This window comes from Eumetopias jubatus, unplaced genomic scaffold, assembly GCF_037043125.1.
Source record: "Eumetopias jubatus isolate StellerSeaLion01/CBP00866 unplaced genomic scaffold, mEumJub1_p1.0 scaffold_9, whole genome shotgun sequence".
NCBI classification, from domain to species: domain Eukaryota; kingdom Metazoa; phylum Chordata; class Mammalia; order Carnivora; family Otariidae; genus Eumetopias; species Eumetopias jubatus.
Window position 1 is genome coordinate 91,756,384 of NW_028274815.1, and position 23,809 is coordinate 91,780,192.

The following is a 23,809-nucleotide window of genomic DNA, read 5'->3' on the forward strand; positions in this document are numbered from 1 at the left end:
TGCTTAATTTGTTGGCATATGATTGCTGATAATAATTTTTAATAGTTGTTTCTATTTCCTTGGTGTTAGTCGTGATCTCTCCCCTTTTGCTCATGATTTTATTGATTTGGGTCCTTTCCTTTTTCTTTTGGATAAGTCTGGCCAGAGTTTTATTGATCTTATTAATTCTTTCAAAGAACCAGCTTCTAGTTTAGTTGATCTGTTCTACTGTTTTTCTGGTTTCTATTTCGTTGATCTCTGCTCTAATCTTTATTATTTCTCTTCTCCTGCTTGGTTTAGGCCTTATTTGCTGTTCTTTCTCCAGGTCCTTTAGGTGTATGGTTAGCTTTTATATTTGGGATTTTTCCAATTTTTTGAGAGAGGCTTGGATGCCTATGTACTTCCCCCTTAGGACCACCTTTTCTGTATCACATAGGTTTTGGATTAATGTGTTTTCATTCTCATTAGTTTCCATGATTTGTTTAAGTTCTTCTCTAATTTCCTGGTTGACCCAATCATTCTTTAGCGGATGCTCTTTAATTTCCAAGTGTTTGAATCCCTTCCAAATTTCTTCTTGTGGTTGAGTTCTAGTTTCACAGCATTGTGGTCTGAAAATATGTAGGGGATAATATCAATTTTTGGTATCAGTTGAGACCTGATTTGTGACCCAGTATGTGGTCTATTCTGGAGAACGTTCCGTGTGCACTCGAGAAGAATGTGTATTCTGTTGTTTTAGGATGGAATATTCTATATTTATCTATGAAGTCCAGCTGGTCCAATGTATCATTCAAAGCTCATTTCTTTGTTGATCTTCTGCTTAGATGATCTATCCATTGCTGTGAGTGGAGTTTTAATGTTTCCTACTATTAATGTATTATTATCAATATGTTTCTTTATTTGGTTATTAATTGGTTTATATAATTGGCTGCTCCCATGTTGGGGGCATAGATATTTACAATTTTTAGATCTTCTTGTTGGATAGATCCTTTAAGATCTCTTACTACAGTTTTAGGTTTAAAATCTAGTTTGTCTGATATGAGGATTGCTACCCCAGCTTTCTTTTGAGGACCATTGGCATGAAAAAAAAATGGTTCTCCATCCCCTTATTTTCAGTCTGGATGTATCTTTAGGTTCAAAATGAGTCTCTTGTAGACAACATATGGATGGGTCATGTCTTTTTATCCAATCTGAAATCCTGTGCCATTTCATGGAAGTATTTAGGCCATTCACATGGAGCATAACTATTGAAAGATATGAATTTAGTGCCATCACATTGCCTGTAAAGTCCCTGTTTCTATAGATTGTCTCTGAAGATTTCTGGTCTATATTACTCTTGGGGTCTTTCTTCTTTTATAGAATCCTCCTTAATGTTTCTTGCAGGGCTGGCTTAGTGGTCACATATTCTTTCAGTTTCTGCCAGTCCTGGAAGCTCTTTATCTCTCCAACCATTCTGAATGATAGCCTTGCTGGATAAAGTATTCTTGGCTGCATGTTCTTCTCATTTAGTACCCTGAATATGTCTTGCCAGCCCTTTCTGGCTTGCTGGGTCTCTGTGTATAGGTCTGACATTATTCTGATGTTCCCTCCTCTGTAGTAAGAAATCTCTTCCCCTTAGCTGCTCTCAGGATAGCTTCCTTGGCTCTAAGATTTGCAAGTTTCACTACTGTATGTTGGGGTGTTGGTCTATTTTTATTGATCTTAGGAGGGGTCCTCTCTGTCTCTTGGATAAGAATGCTTATTTCCTTCCCCAGATTAGGGAAGTTCCCAGCTATGATTTGCTCAAATATACCTTCTAGTCCTCTCTCTCCACACCCTCGGGATCCCAATAGTTCTGACACTGGAACATTTCATGGAGTCATTGATCTCTCTAAGTCTGTTCTCATGGGCTTCTAGTTGCTTATCCCTATACTCCTTGGCTTCCTTCCTTTCTATCATTTTATCTTCTAGCTCACTAATTTGTTCTTCTGCCTCATTTATCCTGGCTGTTAGAGTATCCAGTTTAGAAACCATCTCATTCATAGCATTTTTAAATTCTGCATGATTAGCTCTCATTTCTGCCTTTAGAGATTCTATATTGTTGGTAATGCTTTTCTCAAGCCTAGCTATTGACTTCATAATTGCTACCATGAAGTCTATCTCTGATATCTTGCTTATATCCATGTCCATTAGACCTGTGGCAGAGGACATTGCCTCTGGTTCTTTTCTTTGTTTGGAGTTCCTCCTCCTAGTCATTCTGTTGATGGATGGTTGAGGGAATGTACAGAGTCCAAAATATCAACCACGTTGCAAGCAAAATGCACCTACAAAAAAAATCCAAAGTGGTTGAAAGCTACCACAGATACACCACCAAAGCCAAGATGATCCAAAATAATAAAAAAGAAAGATAAAAGAGATAAAAGGGGGGGCTGGGAGAGAGATTATAATTTCTCAGGGTGAACACAGCAGGGTGATCTGCCTGTTCCTGCTTGATTTTTGGTCTGTGTGTTAAAAGACACTATATCCCCAAACTGCAAAGAAATCAGAACTTACATATCAAGATAAAATTGAATAGAGTGAAAATCAGGCTAGTATGGGGTATAAATCTATAAAACATATATGTGAAAAAGAAAATAAAATTTAAGAAGTGACTTAAAAACATAGGTTGGGAAATACAAACATATTTGAAATGAGAGCAGGGTTAAAAAAAGAATAAGAAAATAAACTAATAAAGAAATGTAAAATTTTAGCTTGAAGTATAAGCGAGTCATGAGGGAACACCTGGAACACCCTATATTATTTTCCCCTGGTGCTATAATTCTATAGCTCCATGGGAAATAAGCTTAAGCTTATTCACCTGTTCTTCCAGTCTGTCTTCTTGGGGAAGGGCCTGCTGCTTGGCCTCTCAGGTGTCTTTGCCTGGGTGGAGTTGCCCCACCCCTTGTCAGGGGATGGGCTTAATGTGAGCTGGTTGACCGTGCAGCTTCTGTTCCCTGGATTCTTTCTGCTTCTCTTTAGAGGGTCAGAGCAAACATGGCCATGCAGGAATCTCCGGCCCAGAGCTGCAATGTCATAGTCCACCCCCTCAATAAATCCTCCAGGTCAGTCCATCTCCACCTCTGCCCGTACCAAACTCCACAGACTCAGGCATCTTCTGGGGGAGGGGCCTGTTGCATTGAATCTCAAGTCTTTGCCCCAGGAAGAATTGCTCCACCCTTGCCTAGGACCAGGCTAAGTAATCTGCTCTGATATGTTCTTTGTGGCTTTTGTTCCCTAAAGGCTTTCTGAACAGCTTTTGAGGATGAGAATGAAAATGACGGCCTCCCAGTCTCTGGCTGGGACCCAAGAGCTAGGGGCTCCACTCCTCTGTGAGCCCTCAGAGCAAAGCACTCAATCACTCCTGTCTCCTTGCTCTCCCACCGCACTCTGTGCTCGCACAGGCTGTGACTGAGCATTTCTACCTCTGGCACATGACCCCGCTTGGAGTCTCCAAACCCAGCAGGCTCCTGTGGCACACTCCCATGCCACTCCTCTGCTGGGAGGAAGGGGGCTCTCCCGGGTTCTGCTGCTTGTTGGGCCCCTGCTCTTTGAGCAGGGGCCCATCTCTGCCATGGATCACGGTTTATGGCAAGCCCTAGCCGAAAGCCCACTCCTGGGCTCACTCTTTGTGGCCAGCTTCCCTGCTGTGATACCTGGGAGCTCTACCACACTCAGGCACCCCTAGTCTTCCTATGACCCCTGAGGATCCTGAGACCATACTGTCCCAGCGAGGGTTCCACCTCCCACTTAGCTGCCTGAATGACGTCCCTCAGCAGCAGACTTCTAAAAGTTCTGATTTTGTGCTCCCCTGTTCTATCACTTGCTGGTAGCCAGCTGATGGAGGCTCCCTCCCCCTGTGGTCTATCTTCACATATATCGCCTTGGATTCACCTCTCTGCACCTCCTACCTTGTGGAAAATTGTAGCTTGTCTATTTGTAGAGTTGCAACCATTCTTTCCTTTGACCTCCAGTTGAATTCACAGGTGTTCAGAATGATTTGATAGCTATCTAGTCGAATTCCTGGGACCAGGTGGAATTAAGGTCTCCTACTCCTCCACCATCTTTGACCCCTCCTCTTACTAATACTTTTTAAAGATTTATTTATTTATTTGAGAGAGAGAGATGGGAGAGAGAGAAAGAGAGAGAGTGTATGAGCAGGGGAGCAAGAGAGGGAGAGGGAGAGAATTGCAAGAAGACTCCCTGTTGAGCACAGAGTCAGAAATCAAGAGTCGGATGCTTAATGGACTGAGCCATCCAGGAGCCCCTGGTTTGCTAAGACAATTTTTGCATCCATGTTCATCAGGGATATTGGCCTGAAGTTCTCTTGTTTAGTGGAGACTTTATCTGGTTTTGGTATCAGGGTAATGCTGACCTCATAGAATGAATTTGGAAGCTGTCCTTCCTTTTCTGGTTTTTGGAATAGTTTGAGAAGTATAGGTATTAACTCTTCTTCAAATGTTTGGTAGAATTTGCCTGTTAAGCCACCTGGCCCTGGAATCTTGTTTCTTGAGAGATTTTTTTTTTATTACTGATTCAATTTCTTTGCTACTTATTGGTCTGTTCACATTTTCTATTTCTTCCTCTTTCAGTTTTAGTAGTTTATATGTTTCTAGGAAGTTGTCCAGTTTGTTGGCATATAGTTTTCCCTAGTATTCTCTCATAATTGTTTTTATTTCTGTGGTGTTGGTTATTTTTCCTCTTTCATTTATGATTTTATTTGGGGAGGTCCTTTCTCTTTTTTAATGAATCTGACTAGAGTTTTATCACTTTTATTAATTTAAAAAAATAGCTCCTGGTTTCATTGATATGTTCTATTGTTTTTGTTTCTGTTTTATTTTGTTTTTAGCTTCTTTTTTCTTTTTTCTTTATTTTTTATTATGTTAATCACCATACATTACATCATTAGTTTTTGATGTAGTGTTCCATGATTCATTGTTTCCATATAACACACAGTGCTCCATGCAGTACATACCCTCTTTAATAGCCTGGTAATGGGTATTGTTTTTAGTTTCTATATCATTTATTTCTACTCTAATCTTTATTATTTCCTTCCTTCTGCCAGTTTTAGGCTTCATTTGTTCTTTTCCTAGCTCCTTTAGGTGTAAGGTTAGGTTTTTTTATTTGGGATTTTTCTTTGTTTTTAACGTAGGCTTGTATTGCTATATACCTCCCTCTTAGGACCAATTTTGCTGCATCTCAAAAGTTTTGGACCGTTGTGTTTTCATTTTCATTTGTGTCCATGTATTGTGTGTGTGTGTGTGTGTGTGTGTGTGTGTGTGTGTGTGTGTGTGTTTATTATGTTCAGCCCATGTATTTTTTTTTATTTCTTCTTTGATTTTCTGGTTGAACCATTCATTGTTTAGTAGCTTATTGTTTAACTTCCATGTATTTGTTGTCTTTCCAAATTTTTTTGTGTGATTGACGTCATTTTATAGAGTTGTGGGCAGAAAAATTGCATACTATGATCTCATTCTTTTTGTATTTGTTGAGGCCTGGTTTGTGCCCTAATATGTAATCTATTCTGGAGGAAGTCCCACCGTGCACTACAAAAGAATGTGTATTCTGCTGTTTTAGGATGGAATGTTCTGAATATATCTATTAAGTCTATCTGGTCCAGTGTGTCATTCAAAGACATTGTTTCCTTGTTGATTTTCTGTTTAGGTGATCCGTCCATTGATGTAAGTGGGGTGTTAAAGTCCCCTACTATTATTGTATTATTATCAAATATTTCCTTCATGTTTCTTATTAATTGTTTTATATATTTGGATACTCCCATGTTGAGTGCATAAATATTTACAATTGTTAGATCTTCTTGTTGGATTGTCCCCTCTATGATGATATAGTACCCTTCTTCATCTCTTGTTACAGTCTTTGTTTTACAGTCTAGTTTGCCCAATATAGGTATTACTACTCTGGCTTTCTTCTGAAGTCCTTTTGTATGATAAATGATTTTATATCTCCTAACTTTCAAACTGCATGTTTCTTTAGGTCTAAAATATTTCTCTTGTAGACAGCGTATAGATGGGTCTTATTTTTTAATCCATTCTGACACCTTATGTCTTTTGATTGGAGCATTTAGTTCATTTACATTCAGAGTAATTTTTTTTAATATTTTATTTATTTATTTGACAGAGAGAGACACAGCGAGAGAGGGAACACAAGCAGGGGGAGTGGGAGAGGGAGAAGCAGGCTTCCCGCTGAGCAGGGAGCCCAATGTGGGGCTTGATCCCAGGACCCTGGGATCATGACCTGAGCCGAAGGCAGCCGCTTAACTGACTGAGCCACCCAGTCGCCCCCAGAGTAATTATTGATAGATATGTATTCAGTGTCATTTTATTACTTATTTTATCATTGTTTCTGCAGATTCTCTCTGTTCCTTTCTTGTCTTTGTCACGTTTAGTTTTTCCTTTCCACTCAAATAGTACCCTTTAATATTTCTTGTAGGGCTGGTTTAGTGGTCACAAACTCCTTTAGTTTTTATTTGTCTGGGAAACACACTTTATCTCTCCTACTGTAGCTTGCTGGATAGAGTATTTTTGGCTTTAGATTTTTCCCACTCAGCACTTTGAATATATCCTGCCACTCTCTTCTGCTTGCCAAGTTTCTGTGGCAAAATCTGCAGTTAGCCTTAAGGGTCTGCCCTTCTAAGTTAAGAACTTATTTTGTCTTGCTACATTTAAGATTTTTTTCTTTATCACTATATTTTGCAAATTCAATTACAATATGGTAATTATTGGCCTTGGTGTTGCCCTGCTTTTGTTGATTTTGATGGGAGATTACTGTACCTCCTGGATTTGGATGTCTGTTTCCTTCCCCAGATTAGGGAATTTTTCATCTATTATTTCCTCAAATAAATTTTCTCCCTCCTTTTCCCTCTCTTCTCCTTCTGGGACTCCTATAATATGAATGTTATTATGTTTGATGGAGTCACTGAGTTCCTTAAGTCTATTCTTGTGTTGCATAATTCTTTCTGTCTTTTGTTCAGCTTCATTATTTCCCATTATTTTGTCTTCTGTATCCCCTATTTGTTCCTTGGCTTCTTCCAGCCTGCTGTTCATTTCATCAAGCCTGTTCCCAAACTGTTATTGCATTCTTCATTTCTGTCTGATTCTTTTTTAACTCTTTTATCTCTGTGGTAAGGACCTCCTTGTAGTCTTCCATTCTTTTCTCAAGCCCAGGGAGTATCCTTATGATTATTTTAAATTCTCCATCGGGCATGTTACTTATATCTGTTTCACTTAGACCTCTGACTATGGCCTTATCTTGTTCTTTCATTTGGGATGAATTCCTCCATCTTGGCATTTTGTCTAAGTCTCTGCCTTCTCTCTGTGTTAAGAAAGCCAGTTATGTTTCCTGCTCCTGAGAATAATGGTTTTATGAAGAAGAGGTTATGTAGTTTCCAGGGCCTGGTGTACTCTGCTGCTGTGTTTTGGCTGCTCTATCCTTCAGGCCAATCATCTGCAGGGCCTCTCCTTGCCTGTAATGGGCAGTGTTTGGTCCTTGGCCAGAATGTGGCAAATTTTAACTAGATGTGTCTGCCCTTGTGAAATGAGATCTGATACTACATTCACTAGAGCTGAAGCCATGCAAAACTCTCTGGTCGGGAGATGTGGTATGGGCAGGGCTTTCTGCTGTTCTTCTGGTGGAGGGACCTACAGCACTGGGACTAAAGCAAGCCTGACTGAGAAGGACAGTCTCGCCAGAACACTGGGGAGTAGGATTTGGTGTAAGCAAGTTAGACAGCCTGTGCCATCACTGTGCTGTTTCCTGCAGGTGGTTCTGTCTTTATGCTGAGGAGCAGGGGATCAAAATGGTGCCAGCCAACTCCATTGTCCCCAGAGAGGCATCTCCATGAATATTGTCTCCAAGGGACATGCTCCAAGAAGAGTTAATAATCTCCTCACTTTGTGGCCCAGACAGTCTTCAGATCACTATTTCCATGCCATCTGCTCCCCCCCCCCCTTCTCTTCAGGAGCAGTACAGTGCAGTCCAGACTCTATCTCAGCCAAGTCTGCTGACATTTAAAATTCCAGGCTTTAAGCCCCACTGGTTGCAATAACTCATGAAATTCAGCCCCTCTTGTTTTCCCAGCCAATGGTTTTGTGAAAGGTTCTCCTTGTGCATTCCCTTGTATTCTTCTCTCCCTCTTGCTTTTCACCATGACCATGGCTCCCTCCCCTTCACAGCACCTGCAATCCATTTCTCCCCCAAACCATGTCTCCACACTTCCTACTTTCTTTGATGTAGCCTCCTCTCTCCTTTTAGTTGTGGAGTTTGTTCTGTCAGTCTTCAGGTTGATTTCTGGAGTATTTAGGATGATTTGATAGTTATCTAGTTGTGTCCATGGGATGAGACAAGCCTAAGGTCCTCCTACTCCACTACCATCTTCTCATGACCCCTAAACAAACACAATATCTTAATCTTGATTTTCATTTTCTTAATGGCCATTCTGTTTCTTCTTGTAGAAGCCAAACACATTATCTCACACATATTTGGGGTTGATGAGGATTGGCTAATGAATATGAACATTTCACAAAAGACAATGTATGGAGAGCAAAACACACACTTTTATGTGCTTATTGGTAATTTGTATATCTCTGGAAAAATATCTAATCAAATATTTTGCCCATTTTATTTTTTAAATTTTTGTTTCAATTCGTTAGTTAACATATGGTGTAATATTAGTTTCAGATGTACAATGTAGTGATTCAATACTTCCATACATTTAATTGGATTATTTATATTTTTATTATTGCATGATACAAGTTACATATTCTGAATTCACTCTATTTCTGTGGGTTGTCTTTTCACTTTCTTGTTGGTTTTGTTTGCAGGAAAAAAATGTTTAATTTAATGAAGACCAGTTTATATATTTTAAGTTTTGTGTGTGATTTTGGTGTCATATTTTTATTTTTTTATTTTTTTAAAGATTTTATTTATTTATTTGACAGAGAGACACAGCGAGAGCAGGAATACAAGCAGTGGGAGTGGGAGAGGGAGAAGCAGGCTTCCCGCTGAGCAGGGAGCCCGGTGTGGGACTCGATCCCAGACCCTGGGATCATGACCTGAGCCAAAGGCAGACGCTTAACAACTGAGCCACCCAGGCGCCCTTGATATCATACTTTTAAAAATATCTTTACCCAAGTCACAAAGATTTACTGGTATGTTTGTTTTCTTCTAAGAATTTCATAGTTTTTGCTCTTACAGTTAAGTTTATGATTCATTTTTTGTCAATTTTTGTATATAGTATAAGGAAGGAGCCAACATCATTCTTTTCCATGATTATCCAGTCTTTCTGGCAGTAATTGTTGAAAACACTGTTTTTTCACCCTTGGATTATCTTGACACCCTAGTCAAAAACCAACTGACCATAAAGTAAGAGATATTTCTAGATTCAATTCTATTCCTTTGACCTGTATGTCTACTCTTCTACCACTACCATGCTGATTTAATTCTGTAGTTTTTTAGTAAGTTTTGAAACTGAGAACTACAATTTTGCTCTTCTTTTTCAAATATTGTTTTGGTTAATCCAGTTTTAGTAAGGTTGTTTGCAGACACAGAGAAGCTTGTTAAAAATTTGTATGGAATAGCACAGGCTCTAGAATAACTAAGACAATCTTGACAAAAGATAGTAAAGTGAGAGGGAGACTCTCCACAATATTAAGGCCTAATTTATACCAATGGTATTCAAGACAGGTTTGGCTGAGGGGCAGACTCCTAGATCAGTAGAACATTGTAGAGAACCCAGAAAGAGATCCATCAAATATACCCAACTGATTTATGGCTAAGGTACTAAAGCCACCCAATAGAAGAAAGAGAGCCTTTTCAATAAGTAGTGTTGGAATTTATATCCAAAAGCCAAAAGAGAAAAGAGAAAAACCCTTAATCTAAACCTCGTACCTTATACAAAAATTAACTCCAAATGGATCACAGACTTAAATATAATATACAACTATAAAGTTTGTAGAAAAAAAGACATAGGAGTATATCTTTTGGATGTAGAGCTAGTCAAAGACCTCTTAGACTTGCCAAAAATGTATGATTATTACAAGGAAAAAATGAACTATATGGGAAATAAAACATTTGCACTCTGAATGACCCTGTTAAGAGGATAACAAAGTGAGTAAACCATATTTCCTGCAAAGGACTAGTATCTAGAATGTATAAAGACCTCTCAAAAAGCAACAGTTAAAAAACAAAAAAAATCCAATGAGAGTATGGGCAAAATACATGAACAAACATTTCACAACAGACAATAGAGAGAAAAACACACATGAAAAGATGCTCAACATTATTAACCATAGGAAAATGCCCATTAAAAATGTAATGAGATATTACTACACACTGATAACAACAGCTAAAATAAAAATTAGTGTCACTATTAAGTGCTGACCAAGATGCATGAGAACTGGATCACACATGCATTGCTGGTAGAAATGGAAAAATGACATAGCAACTCTAGAAAACAATTGGGAAGTTTATTATCAAACCAAACATACAACTTACATATCCAATAGTTTCACTCTTGGGTACTTATACCAGGAAGTTGAAAATTTATATTCACAGAAAAATCTGTACATGAATGTTTACAGCAGCCTACCTTACTCACAATAGACTCAGACTGACATAATTAAATGCCTGTCCTTCAACAGGTGAATGTTTAAACACATGATGAATTCATATTCAGCAATGAAAAAGAACAATTATTGACATATGCAACAATTCCAATGAATTACCAAGGGAATTATGCTGCATGAAAAAAAGCCAATCCCCAAAGATAACATACTGCATGTAATATAATGATACTTTTGATATAACATTCTTGAAATGATAGAATTATAGCAATGGAGAATGGAATAAAGATTGCAGGGGTTAACAAGGAGATGGAGGACTGAGGGAAGTCAGTATTGCTATGAGAAAGCAACAAGAGGGATCCTTGGGGTAGAGGAAATATTCTGCACTTTGACCATATTGATATCAGTATCTAGTTGTGATATTGCTCTATAAGCACAACAGGTAAAGGGAACATGGATCCCTTATTATTTCTTATAGCAGCATGTAAATTTATAATTATCTCAATATAAAAAGCTTAATTAAAATATAGAACTCAACAAAACAGTTCACTACTGACATTCTTGAAATGACAGGCCATATTCATTGCCTCCATTCATATTTTTTATTATGCTGTTGGAATGTTTCTTAATTGTTTCCTATGAGCTCCTCAGATGTAGAAACTGTCATGTATAAAAAATGCCATGTTTTGCAAATATTTTCCAAAACACTTTTATAAGTTAATGCCACTGACCATTGTTTGCAATTTTCTTCTTTTGTGTGTGTGTGTGTGTGTGTGTGTGTGTGTGTGTGTGTGTGCTAAGAGAGACTCTGAAAGAAAACAATAAAATCTGAAACCTAAGTTGGAAGGAGTTATTTCAGACTTGGAAGTACACTTCACCTACAGCAAATGTTGCTGGCAAAATTGGACAGCTACATACAGAAGAAAGAAACTGGACCATTCTCTTACACCATACACAAAGATAAACTCTAAATGGATGAAAGACCTCAATGTGAGACAGGAATCCATCAAAATCCTAGAGGAGAACATAGGCAATGACCTCTTCAATATCGGCCACAGCTGCTTCTTTCAAGACAGGTCTCCAGGGGCGCCTGGGTGGCTCAGATGGTTAAGCGTCTGCCTTCAGCTCAGGTCATGATCCCAGCTTCCTGGGATCGAGCCCCACATCAGGCTCCTGGCTCAGCGGGGAGCCTGCTTCTCCCTCTCCCTCTGCCTCTCCCCCCTGCTCATGCTCTCTCTCTCTCTGTATCTCTGTGTCTCAAATGAATAAATAAAATCTTAAAAAAAAAAAAAAGACAGGTCTCCAAAGGCAAGGGAAACAAAAGCAAAAATGAACTTTTGGGACTTCATCAAGATAAAAAGCTTTTTCTGATTGACTTATTTCACTTAGCATAATACCCTCTAGTTCCACCCATGTCATTGCAAATGGTTAAGATTTCATTTTTTTTGATGGCTGCATAATGTTCCATTGTGTGTGTGTGTATATATATATATATATATATATATATATATATATATATATATACACATACCACATATTTTTTATCCATTCATCTGTCAATGGACATCTGGCTCTTTCCATAGTTTGGTTATTATGGACATTGCTGCTATAAATGCAAGCTAGTAAAGCCACTCTGGAAAACAGTATGGAGGTTCCTCAAAAAGTTATAAATAGATCTACACTATGACCCAGCAATTGCACTACTAGGTAATTTACCCCAAAGATACAGATGTAGTGAAAAGAAGGGGCACATGCATCCCAATGTTCATAGCAGCAATGTCCACAATAGCCAAACTGTGGAAGGAGCCGAGATGCCCTTCAACAGATGAATGGATAAAGAAGATGTGGTCCATATATACAATGGAATATTACTCAGCCATCAGAAAGGATGAATACCCACCATTTGCATCTACTTGGATGGAACTGGAGGGATTATGCTATGTGAAATAAGTCAAGCAGAGAAAGTCAATTATCATATGGTTTCACTTATTTGTGGAACATAAGGAATAGCATGGAGGACATTAGGGGAAGGAAGGGAAAAATGAAGGGGGGGAATATCAGAATGAAAATAAGATACCATATTGTTCAACCTTGATACTTGTAACAGCACCAGTTTTTAATCAGATCTTACTGGGTTGGAAATTAAAAACTCAAATATCTGAACAGGACACTTTGTTGTTAAAAATGATGGCATTGCAGGCTCTGCCTCCTCCAGGACCAGCCAGCTAAGAACCACCATCAAGCTGAAATCAAAACCTTATCACTGTTAAGCCCTTGACATCTTCACCCCTGTCCAGGTATGTGGTTCCCCTTTCCTGGTGACTTTCTCAATTAATTAATGATTATTTAATGTCAGTTAATAACTCCATCGTGGCTTAGGATTTCAACAGCTTTCTGAATTCCTTGCATGAATGTAGAAGAAGGCACTAGATGGAAGTCAATGACATAGATATTCACCTGACTCTGCATGATACTGAGAAAAGCAGATTCCATGATTGCACAGCAGAGGGTTTACCTGGATTGAAAAGTCAATTCCAAGTCTTGACATTCTCCAATCCTCATGAACCCCAAATATGTGTGAAATAATGTGTTTGACTTCTGCAAGCAGAAACAGAATAGGAAAAACAATACCAGTCCTTGAGCAAGTTCAGCTGATGGGCCCAATGGGATGCTCAGGGCTCTGCATCTATCACTTCATCTATTCCTCTTGATGAGGTGGATGACATCACTGCACCTGTTTATGGACACAGAAACCAAGAGTTAAAATTATCCAGCTGTCTGGGGTCACATGAGTTTGGCATCAGCCTTTAGAGTCCAAGGCCCCACACCTACCCACCCCACCTTGAAGAATCTGACCCAAAATTAGTGAGGGGAAGTTATAACCATTGACATTATTATTATTATTTACAATAATATTACCACCAGAGACACATGGTGAATCCCAACTTAATATGAATTTCTTTAAAAAAAAAAAAAGATAAAGCAAAGTTCAAGTCGTCACAGATTGCACAAGGGCCATTGCTGTTTCTCTTTTTACTGAGTCTGACTCCCCAGTATCTAATTGGCTCTGTGGTATTTATAACTAATAATGGTCTTAATAAATTTGATGCTAAAATATTACCCTTTAGGACTAGGATTAAGTATTCCAGGCTATGAAAGAAGAGACATATAAGCAACTGTCCAAATTCCGTACAGGTTTGGAATGCTGCTTGACAAAAACAGGTCATGTGCTAGGGTTTCTTAGCCCTCCCAAGGTCACACAGAGGCAATCATAACCAGATAGCAAGATCAATCCAAGCAAATGAGACAGCAGAGGCAGAGGCTCCAATGGCAGGTTTGGGAGGTTGCCTGCAATGCCCCATGGCTGAGGCACCGGGCTGTGATCTATGATGGTAGTAGGGGGAGGGGAGGCCAGAGGGTAAGCAGCTTTCATCAGGCCTGTCAGGCTACACATGCTGGGTTGCCTCCTGGAATCAAATCTTTTGAGTAATATAAGGGAGAATCCATCAGGTCAACATTTTAGAAATATTATGCCTCTTCTTAGAATTTCTTGAGCAAAAATAATGTCACAAGTCAGTTGTAAAAAGTTGAAACTCAAGAGGTTAGAAATGCCCCCAATTCATGCAAGTCCCTGGCAAAAGACACATGATTTCCTTGTAGGACAGGAGCACAAGCAGGTGTGATCCTTCCTTGGGTGGGTGGACATGGGTGTGGCAGCCAAAGGCAGGCCAGGTACTGTGGGACCTGCAGCTTGGACAATTCAGTCTTTATGAAAAATGCCACAATATTACCAATACCAAACCAAGCACAAAAGTTATATTAATTTAGAAGAGAAGATAAATCATGGCATATTACAAATTCTAAAATGTTCATAAATACCACAAACACTACCACATCGAGAAAAGTAACATATGTTGTAGAACAGTCAGCTCACCAAAAACTAGCCTAGAGTCAACAAAGTCACAATTATTGATATGTCACAATAAGGGAATGAAATCACACCAGAGCAACCTGGAGCATCTCACCAAGCACAGAAGAGAGTTATTACAGGCTTTGGGGAAGGGGCTTTGAAGTAATATTTTGAGGGACACAGAGCAAAGCACAGCTGTGTGTAAAATGTGTCAATGTCAGGTCTATAGCGCAAAATAGGATCCAGGTCCAATCTTCCAGGAAATCATACAGGGCAGCCAGATGGGGGGCATTTTGTCCAAAACTATTCTCTGAATTTCTGTGCTTCTGTGTGTGCAGACTGCTTCTTTGGGTGGAATTGACTAGGTCTTCCTCGTAGTGGGATGTTTTCTTACTGATGACAGAAGTTTCTGATAGTCCCTGAATCTAGAGCACAAGGTCTTTCCTTAAATGAGAAGACATTGTTTTGATATTTTAAAGCTGCAGATGGGAGAATTACTATTTCCTGTTGTTGCAACTGACTTTTCCTTTTATCCATTCACCCATCCTGTGGTTGAAAGGGTAGATTTTTCTTTCCTTAAACCATGTTATTTTTACCTTCTCAGAAAATATTTTATTAAGTAACTTCTTGACAACTCTGTAAAAACCTCCCTTTATATTTCCACCCTCAGTTAATTAATGACTATTGGATTGCTTCATCATACGACATTGATTTTTTTAAGATTGTTTACTATAAATATAATGGAAAGCTAAACCAGTGTTTCCACAACATTACTGATCAGTTTTTAAGAATTGATGGTATATAATGTTTTCTTTCTTATTCAAAATTCATAATAGGTAATATCACAAAAAGTTCTTTGAGGAGGCAAGCTTCTGTCAGTTTTCTTATATATGTGATCTCTAAAATTTTAGAACTTCCTAAGGTGTTTTTTTTTTTTTACTTCAGATTGGTAAATCCTAAAGATACTTTATATTGACAAAGCTCACTAAACACAGCATTTTTAAGTCGTCACTACATTGTCTTGAACATCAAAATTATGTAATAATATAATTTGATGCTGCATTGATTAGTTTATTGAATCTGCATAAGGATTTTGTATTGAATCAAGTGTTTCTTCAGGACAACTTCCTCTGAAGGTCAGGACTTTACACCTGTCCTGTCTGGAACTGCCAGAATTCCCCAGGAGAAGGGGATGTGAGAGGACAGACCCTGTATATTGGATCTATGCCACTTCACACACACGTCCTTGCTGTGGATGGTTACACTCTACAGGTCTGCATTCCTACAATGAGGAAGTCTGAGGAATTCTACTTCATCCAATTCCCATGAAAAATTTTAAAATGCAAGATACATAAATTATTGCATATGCCATAATTAGTGAATATATTTACATAGGAAAAATACATTTTTGACCAGGCGTCAAAAAGGACCAAATCTTCCACTCATAATTTTACATGTTTTGGGACAGGAAGAATTTTCAACAAGCCAGCTTCTTGTTTCATGCATTTCAAACCTTGTTTTCTCCACTAATTACATACAGGTATCCCTCCCACTTTGAAAGTTCAAGCTATACCACTTCATTTCTACAAAAGACCTACATTCAAGCCTGTTTTCTCTAACTGATAGAAATCCTAAGAGGATTTTGCTTTTATGAAAACAGGGAAAGGAGAAAATTGTGTTTGGCACTTGTTTTGCTGAGAGGCAGCACACGCTCAGTTTGGCCCTGACAAGGTCCTGCCTTCTGAACCACAATCAGCATCTCAGCATTGAGCTGCCATAGCTTTAAACTTTGCCTGTGAGCATCAGTGCTTTGTCTTGATTTATTTTGTGAGTCTGTTAGCAAGATGTGCCCTGCGGTATCAGAAAAGCCTAAGAGAGGTTATTTTGTTGGCTCTGGGAACGCTCACATCTTTTTCCATATAAATTAATGTCAATTGCTTCTTAATTTTATACCTTTTCAGTGTACAAAAGTTTCTGTAGCAATGCTCCACTTTCCCATAGCAGGGAAGCCTATACTTCCCTAGTGAGGTGCAATAAGACACTTCCTGATCATGATCCATCTTCTGACCCTGTGTCTTTGGGTCAAAACCCAAGTAGAGGGCAGTGTTGTGTATGGAGCACATTCTACACGGGGACAGCTAAAGATACATAACTATACACAGGAGTGACTGAGAAACACAGAAATATGTTCTCCTAACCCTTAGTTAAATGCATCCCAACTCAACTTGGAACAGATACCAACAGTGCCTGTGGCCACCCCACAAGAGAATAATGTGATGGGGGAAGTCAGAATGGAAATACACTATGTTCTTAACTGACTGCCACAGAAATATTTCATCTTTTTTTTATTACAACAGACAAACGAACAAACCAACCACATGCTGGAGGAAACCTGCTGTTCAGGCCCCTCTCAGCCTCACTGAGGTTTGTGAAGAGCCCTGCCCTCAACCACATTAATGTCATGGACCACCCTCTTGTGACAATAGCAGGAACAGACTCCGCTACATTGCAAGAGTGGGGTGGGCAGTGGTGATACAGTGAGGATGCATATCCACCAGCCACAAAAATGGGAAGAGACCTGAGGAAGAAGTAAGAGTAGGAGAAAACCTTGTAGGAGAGAAGTTCACAGGCATCAGATGAGGTGAGAGGCATTCAGGTGCTTGTAAAAGAAAACTTGTCTGTTTCCTGAACCAGAGCTGTGTCACATGCCCACCCTCTAAATTAATCACTGTTAGGGATAACATCATAGATATGATCACCAACACTCAGTAACACCTGTGGGTCAGGACTACGTATCATCATAAAATGATGTTATCACTGGGGCCTGGTTAAAGAAATGAAAGTTCACACATATGATAGAACAGTACACAGCCACTAGAAAGAATTAGATAGCCATATATGTGTTAAACTGGGAAGAATTGTTAAATAATTTTTTGAAGGTAAGGAGTATAGAATGTGGTAATATAATGTATCTGAGCAAATGGGCTGGGGGAGGGGTGGTAAACTAGCATTTCTCATTTCCTGGAAGAAAGCAGATGGAATTAACAAAAGCGCATATATTTGAAGACAGGTAGAGTGGTAGAAGAATAGGTAACAAGACTTCCTTTTTAAAAATTTTGCACTTTTTGGTCTTGTTTGAAATTTATAGCAATGCATATGTGTTTTTGATTCAGCCATGGTGTTTGGGTGATGACATTATAGGTTATTGTTCATCTTACTCTTTGTATGTCTGTATTTTACAAACTAACAAATGCTACAGCTGAATGTTTCATGGTTGGTATGCCTGTATATGTTTAATGGTGTTTTAAATTAACTAGAAATTAACCTGTGAGTTGGTTTTTAATATACGGTGTCCACATATGCTCCTTAAATTATGGCATCCACTTAGTGTTCAATACATCTCCTCTGGTTTTTAGTGGCACTGAATGTTTTAGGTATGTCCTTTCCAGGTGATACAGTGTGCCCCTGGGGGAAAGGGAGCCTATTCACAATCCCCACATTGCCCATCTCAGCAAGGAACACATCACTGAGGCTGGCTAAATGGCTGGGATTAGCAGGTGGCCTCTTGTGTGGCTCCACAGTACTCAATTTCATCCTCTTTCATCCTCTTATTTTTACTACTGTTGAATGTTAAAAGGAAATCACCTGCTGCCCAGTGCATTTGAAAATAAAGGATATATATCTCCAGATGATGGTCTGCATTTAATTTCAGGGCAATCTGAAACTGGTGTTACATTTACATTTCAGTACTGCTACTTAAAAGTGGTCATAGTTTGTTGTCACTATCTTATCAGGAAGTCTAATTAAAGCTGTGGGACATCATCTCTGGAAATATGTATATGTGTGTGCACGTGTGCGTACATGTGTGTGTGCAATGTATGTATATGCACGCACACACACACACATTCAAAATTCTCAGAGTTCAGGGGTATTTCTAGATGCACTCTACGGACTCTAATACTAAGAAACTCTGGTATGGAAACCAGGCCAACAATTCCCAATTTCCTTCTCCCTACCAATCCCCCAGTACAAAAGCTGACAGTACCAGAATATTGATTTCTAGCCTTCCTCACCCCTAGGGACCTAGGATCCAATTCCGGCCAATGACACCTAAGAAGTCTACTGGGCATCTTCTAGGAAAGTGTCTATTCTGGATAAAAAGAGAGAGGCCATGGGTAAAGGCATTTTCTCTTCCCTCCTTCTGCCCTCCCATGATTACCTCCTACTCCTCCTGGCCTATGGAAGGAAGCTGCAGTGTGGACAGGATGCCTAGAGCTATGGTGGCCAACTTTTAGCCATACGCATTGTGCCAAGAGTAGAATGCAAAAGATGGAAGGAAACAACCTGGACCCTGCTGACCACATTGCCCCATCTGCTGAGCTCCGTGGCCACCACATTCCCATAGGTTGCTGGTCAGTGGCCAGTGTCCTCAGGTGGGAGGTCAGGTTTTCCAGGATTTCTGCCTCTGGCAGCCAGGATGTTCCTATGAGAGTACGAGGGTGACACACCCTAGGTTACTGTCCCAGTGCCAGGGGCTTCACTGAAGCTCACTGTGCAATGGGGGAGGGGTGCCTTAAGTGAAAATTATAGGTCTTGTCTCAACCTCCTTTCCACTTATTTCCTCATGAGTGAAAGGGGTTCAAAGTACCAGCCCAGCCTTCCTTGTTGCATGGATCAAAGGAAATTAGGTGAGTGAAAATGTCTCCAAAGCCCAATGCAGATGGAAGCTTTGGTTATTATTTTACAGAGAATACAAGAGGGGAAAACATTAGGATAAGTGAAAGGTTTTGAAAATAGGTAGCTTCCCAGATGAAGCATTTTCCCTTGAGCAAGTCTCAGGTGTGAGAACATTTGAATCACTACATTTATCATCCCTAGAAAGGAAATATGGAATGGCCTAGACAAGAGTCACCCTGTCTTCAAAGGGTTTCCAGACCAAATATACACTGTACTTAAAAGGGGTGCGGGACATGGTTTGGGTCCTAGGGTTCCCTGGAGACAGACTCTGGGGTGGAGATCCGTGTGCAGGAGGCTGATGGTGGAGTGTGCTCCAACTGCTGGGACACAGGGATGCAGCTCCACAGAAGCCACAGCTAGCCCCATGGAGAGTCTGGAACTCTGAGCGACCCGACACGCAGACTTGCTGCATGTGTAGGCAAAGGAGTCAGGCTTTGTTCCCCCCACATAGACCATTCATTGGAGAAAGGTAATGACAGGGCAGGGGCATGATCCTGGCAAAGCAGCTTTCTTCAGCTCAGATCAATCCCACAGAAGGATTTAGCTGTAAGTAATCAGTGGCCATACTCCCAGCAGCTGAGAGAATGGAGACTGGCTGGTGAGGGGAAGACAGGGCAACACAGAGTACTGGACAGAGCAAGTGATAACATCTCTCTGAGGCTCGGTTAACTCATCTGTATAATGGGGACAGTTATCACTATAAATGAAAGAATGTTTTTGAAAATGGAATTGAATACCAAAAGATATAATTGTTGTTAATTAAAAATGTTCACGACAAAGGAAATAAAATTGGCATCACGTGGCATTTAACATGCCCCTATGTGAGGCACAGAATTACTCCATGAATGCTTGTTAACTGACTCTACTTGCTTTGTATTGTTCTAAGTCCTGGAAATAGACATGTAAGGCATGGCATTTCCTGAAAATGCAAACAGATATATAACCCAGTTAGCTACAAATGTGGGAAAGGAAAAGATAATGATCCTTATCTTAGATTTTCTCATATGTCTGTAAAGATCAGAAGAATCAACTTAAAAATTATAAGAATCGATATAGGTGTTGTGTAACATGGCTGAGTCAATAGCAAAAATCCAGACATCAATACCTTTCCTAGATACTAGCAAAAACCAATTAGAATCTATAAAAGAAAAAAAAAATCTCTTTTAGTGTCAACCATATGCTTAGCAATATCCTTAAAAAGAAATCTGCATTGCACAGAAATATTCATAGCAGTATTGTTCACAATAAGCTAAAAGGTGAGAGAAATCCAGATGTCCACCAGCAGATAAGCATATATATATATGTCTATTTGTACACTGGGATATTATTCAACCTTAAAAAGTTCTGAGACATGCTGTGGCACAGCTGAACCATTATGCTGAAATAAGTCAGACAGAAAGTGATGAATACAGTATAATTCCACTTACATGAGATTGCTAGAGTAGTCCAATTCATGGAGACAAAAAGTAGAATGGGGCATGCTAGGGGTTGGGGGAAGTGGATTAAGGGTGAATGGGGAGTTAGTGTTTAGTGGATATACAGTTTCAGGATGGAAAAATAAAACAGTTCTAGAGAAGGATGGTAGTGATGGTTGCACAAGAGTGTGAATGTAATTAATGCCATTGAACTATACACTTAAAAATGGTTAAAGTGGTGAATGTTATGTATATTTTATCATAATAAATTTTAAAAGAAACATGTGATTTCTTTATGAAGAATAAGAAAACTTTACTGAGAAGAAAGAGATCATCTATATAACTACAGCTTCACAATATTTTTCATGAGAAGGATTAATACGATAAAGATGTTACTTTGTTTCAAATTGTTCCATTCAAAGTACATTCAACCATTTTTAAGATGCTAAGTCATTTGGAAGAATAAAAAGAAATAGCTAAGAACATTTAGAAAATACCTGTCATACCTGATATTAAAATATATAAATAAACCAATAGTAATGATGCAAAATAAACATTAGACACAATCTGTTTTTTTGTCCCACCTCTTGGCCATCAGTTCATACCCTCTTCCAAGAAATCCTACCTACTGTGTGCCAGGCATGGTTTTAGGGAGGCTAAAGACAGACAGCAACAATTACTAGAACCTGAGCTCCCCTTCTGTCAGGGGCCACAGAGGAGAAACCTACCCCAGCTCAGGAGGATTACCTGTCTGCAGGTGATCCCACCCGTGCTGCAATCCTAGGCTAGGGGGATATGATGAGAAAGAGACTCAAGACAGATGTTCCAGACCCAAGACAAGAAAGCAGGCCGGGGAGAGCACAGTATAGAGGGACCTATAGAGACTCCATTGTGGAAAGTGTCATACTGGAGGAGGGATAGTTCATGGTGACAGTAGGGCTGTGAGCCACACCAATGAGGTCATAGGTTGTAGCCCAAAACAACTTTTTTGTTTGTTTATTTATTTATTTATTTATTTATTTATTTATTTATTTATATTTAAATTGAGTTTAGTTAACATATAGTATATTATTAGATTCAGGGATAGAATTTAGTAATTCATCAGTTGCCTATAACACCCAGTGCTCATTACATCGAGTGCCCGCCCTAATGCCCATCACCCAATTACCCATTCCCCCACCTCCCTCGAGTAATTCTCAGTTTGTTTCCTGTAGTTAAGCGTCTCTTACAGTTTCCCCCCTGCTCTGTTTTTATCTTAAAACAACTTTTAAGCCGAGAAATAATCTATTTAAAGATGTAGTTAAGAGACAGCACTGTGGGCATTGGTGGAATGGAAGGGAGAGGGGCAAGCGATCAGATTCCAGATCATGACCCCATTTTGGGGTTCAGGGCATTTGTTGGAGTCAAGCAGCCATCTATAAAGTTGTCCCCTCCCATGGTCTAAGCCAACCTACTGGCCTGCCCTGGATGAGGGGGCTGAGCCAGTGGTCCAGAAACAGTTACAAAAACTAACATGGAACACATAGGTGGAATGGTGTAATGACATGGCTTTCATTCCACACCAGTGGTTTTGAATATCAGCACACAACCCTTACTTTGTAGATGCTTTTTCATGGGAAGGCCAACACTATGCAGTGATGCAGAGAAGGGGAATCTATATCCCAAATGTGAGAAATATTGTATACTAATCCCCCTCCCTGCTTTGGAGAATCACAAAACTTCCCTCCCCACCCCAGACTAAAAGCTCTCAGTGATCTTCAACAGGAATGAAACATAACTGATTTTGTTTACAGAAACATTTCTTAAAATTCCATGATCATAAGATATTTTATTTACATGAACTTTACTGACAAGTATGACTGAGTGTAATAAAACAATAAAGAAAAATTCCTTGGATCATATTTGGAGGGCAGGAACAGCTCATAAAAGTAGGCAACAATCAGAGATCATTTAACAGAGCATGATCTGATCTTCTATACTAGATTGCATCATGGATTCCCAATCATGATTAGTAGATTCTATTATGGGTTTCCCACCATGTGTAGTAGATTGTATTATGAGTTCCTGAATCTTTACTCCTCCCTATATTTGAACAGCTGCCATGTGACATTGTAAGGACTCTTACCAGAGAGGAGAAGTTGTGTAATGTGTAAATACACATGGTGCAAGCAAAGACTTGAAGTGTACTGTCACAACCTGCCATCACCAGTAGAACATGCCCTGGTAGCCCACTGCTTCAAGGAGACTGAGAGATAGAGAGGCACTGAACTGGACCCAACTAGCACCTCAGTACCATGCCCAGCACACCCAGCATAGAGTAGCCTGGAACAGCCAGCCTCAGCCACCCTCAGACATGTGAGTAAGAATTAATGATCGTGAGTGAGTTCTTGTGTGGTATCTTATGTTATTTGTATAAGAAAATAAACCAACTACCGAATTAAAATGAGAGACTACAAATGTGCATCTAATCTTGGTTCCTCCTGAATCCCCAATAACTGAGAACAATGCCCCCCCCCCACATACTTTATTTTAAGGAATAAATCTACAAGGATGAATGGAAGAGAAGATAGTAGCAAGGGATTTTGGAAACTCAGAAGAAAGTAGATGAAAGTAATTGACTTATTCTATAGGAAACAAAATCCTGGCCAGAAGTAGAAAAAAGTTAAGGAAGAACAACACAATTTTACAACATGAACTGATCATGTCAGTTGCCTTGGGTGGGGGGAGTGGGGGAGTAAAATACACTTCGTTGCAAATTGAATAAGAAACAGTGAATCCATAGATCCCTGCCCCAAACTTAAGAGGTTTATTTTCTGGGATATGTAAGTCCAGAGGTGGACTGGGTTGTACGGAGTGCATGCAGATGGATACTGAGAGACCCTAGCCCTCTATACCTGGCTATGGAAGTCAGGAACCCTCTACAAAAAGAAAATTAGGAAACTCTTCCCTGAGAAACTTAACAGCTAAAAGGAAATCCTGAAGATGCTGAGCTAAAGATATTAACCCCAGAGATTCCCCAACAGAACAGCACAGCCAGATCATTCTACAGTGAGTTCCCAATCATCTTTTCACTTCCTCTCTTAAAATAAACACAGTTACCAGATATTAATAAAACTTCTACCCCAAAGCACAACCAAAGAAAGAGGGGGAAAGAAGTTGCCCTGGGAAATAAAAGCAAT